This window comes from Octopus bimaculoides, chromosome 1 (assembly GCF_001194135.2).
Source record: "Octopus bimaculoides isolate UCB-OBI-ISO-001 chromosome 1, ASM119413v2, whole genome shotgun sequence".
Classification (NCBI taxonomy): Eukaryota; Metazoa; Mollusca; class Cephalopoda; order Octopoda; family Octopodidae; genus Octopus; species Octopus bimaculoides.
In genome coordinates, this window is record NC_068981.1 from 53,490,925 (window position 1) to 53,493,394 (window position 2,470).

Genomic DNA, 2,470 nt, shown 5'->3' on the forward strand with positions numbered 1-2,470 from the left:
TCATGCGCTTCAGCTGCTGTCAACAAACACTGAATGGAGGGTTGGGCATTCTGTGGTTACTGATGCGCAGACATGTGCTCTGACCACGGCATCTCCAGCGTTTCCTTGACGGTGAGCAGGTGTGGTCGCCGTTTGTAAGACTCACTTTTCAACAGCTAGTCTCTTTGATTGAGCTGCAGTCCTGGATTAGGCGTAGATCGAGGAGGGGCGCTTGGTACCTCGAGTGCCGTCAAACGCTCACAGCTCTCTGCCAGTCGTAGTTCCACTCTAGCGGTTCCACTCCGCGGTTGGTCGTAGTTCCGCTCTAGCGTTCTATAGAGGGTTAGTGGAGGGGAAGTTCGACGACGTTCTCGGAGAAACTCTAGGCGTCGACGAGGATCAACTGTACGGTCTGTTTCGGAGAAGTTTCGGGCCTGGGCCTATGGATAATTTCTAGAAATCCCTTGCCTGGCAGTGCTACTGAGGGTCGCTGCCTGTTTGGTTTAAACTTTACAGGCACGGAAGTGCCGTTAGCCGGGCCTGCTCGAAATGCGCGCGGAACGATGAAACCATTCTGCATGCCCTCGTCCAGTGCCCGAGTTTTGCTGACGTGTGGGTTTAAGTTCAACACCTGCTGTTGCATGTAGGACGGATCCGGCTATCAGCTGAATCCATTGTGAAAATTGCCACGCCACCATCCTTTGGCCGGGAAGGGCAGGCAGTTTTTATTTGTCTGGTGGCTGTAGCGAAAGAGGTAGTATGGTGGGCTCGTATGAAAGGGCTAAAGTCAGACACTTTCCTTTTTAGCCAAGCCCTCATCAACTTTTACAAGTTATGCTTGAAAAGGAAGTTGAGGGTGGAGAGGGAAGTGTTGCCTTCTAGCAAGTTTGTTGAAAGGTGGGTGAATGTTGGAAGAATGGCCAGTGTAAAAGGACCAATTCTGAGCATACACCTGTGAAAAATTAAAGGAGAGGGGCTCTTGCCCTGTTGATCAGGCACCTGTGGCTTTTGAGGGTTTTTCCACGAGGACCTTTAAAGCGCCTCCCCTATTGGGAGATTCATGTTGTTTAATTTCTTATTGTTTTCAAATGTTTATACGCTGTAAAACCCTTTGTCTCGTCTTGTGTTGTCATCTATGTTATGTCATGTCATTTTATGTTGTTTATGTAAGCCCTTGTGGCTAATAAAAGAATTAATTATTACCTCCGCCTTAGCGAAGGCGGAGGTATTGTTTTCAGTCGTGTTTGTTTGTTTGTCCGTAGACAAGATATCTCAAGAACCGTTGGATAGATTCGGATGAAACTTTCAGGGATGTTTGGCCTCGTGACTGGCACGAACTGATTAGATTTTGGGATCAATCTGGTACCGGATAAGGATTCTGGATTATTTTTCCTATTCTTTTACAAAATTTTTGAGAGCGGTCTGTTTCATTTTTAGTATTATCGTTTGTGAGAGCAGTCGAGTTTATTTCAGATATTCTCATTTTAAAAATCATCTCTGGCGAGTCGTTGAGAGGACGTTGGTGTTGCCTTGGCAGAGGTTTGTTTCACAGGAGGTTTGAGTTGTTTTTGTCTTGTTAGACGTAAGTCATAGTGTTAAATATTTGTTTGATTGATTGTTACAGTTCAAATTGTTACTAGTGTTATTTTGAATTGTTTTTTTCTCATTGTGGGAAAAATGGAGAAAACGCCAGCAGGTGACCACAGTTATGCGGCTGCAACTAGAAAAGGGATAGACGTGGAAACGCTGGAGGTACGAGAAATAAAGGTTGAACCTCGAAAAATGAAGGAATGCGAGAAGTTGCTGAAAACAGACGGAAATACACTGAAATTAACGCCGCCTGTGGAACTAACAACCAGTGTGATGAAAAGAACGGTGATATATAAGACAATGAATATAGCAACAAGGAAAATAGAAATAGCGACAATAGAGGCTATTCCAGAATGTTTGAAGAATATAAAAAGACTAACCACATCTATAACAAGAGGGAGAAAGTACGCTACTGTAGAGGTGCGTTTTGCATCAGAAGAGGAAGAAATTAAGCACTCCACGGAGGCAATAAGATCGGAAGAATGGGTACTTTTGCCATCGTACTGTGGCAAACGTGTGGACATGGTGCAAGTTGGCAAAGTGCTCCCAGAGCTGAAAGAAGCATGGCTGATGACAGCCATAATGTATGACATGAATGAGGAAGCCAAGATACTGAAGACCACAAGAACCCAAAGAGTTAACTACTGGAGATATGGAATAGAGTTAACCATTCAGGCAACAGTGGAAGGCCTAAACAGAATTGTCGAAGAGATAGTGCTGCCCGATGACGTGATGGTGGAGGGCAGGTCGCCTATGTTATACATCTGGGGAAAAGGGCCACATGAAGGCGAGGTGCCCCCAGAGAGAACAACAGATAGAACAGACGGAGAAGCAGGAAAGCACGGACCAGGTGGTACAGGTCGAGATAAAGGAGAAAGCAACAGAGGAGGGGTTCATGGTG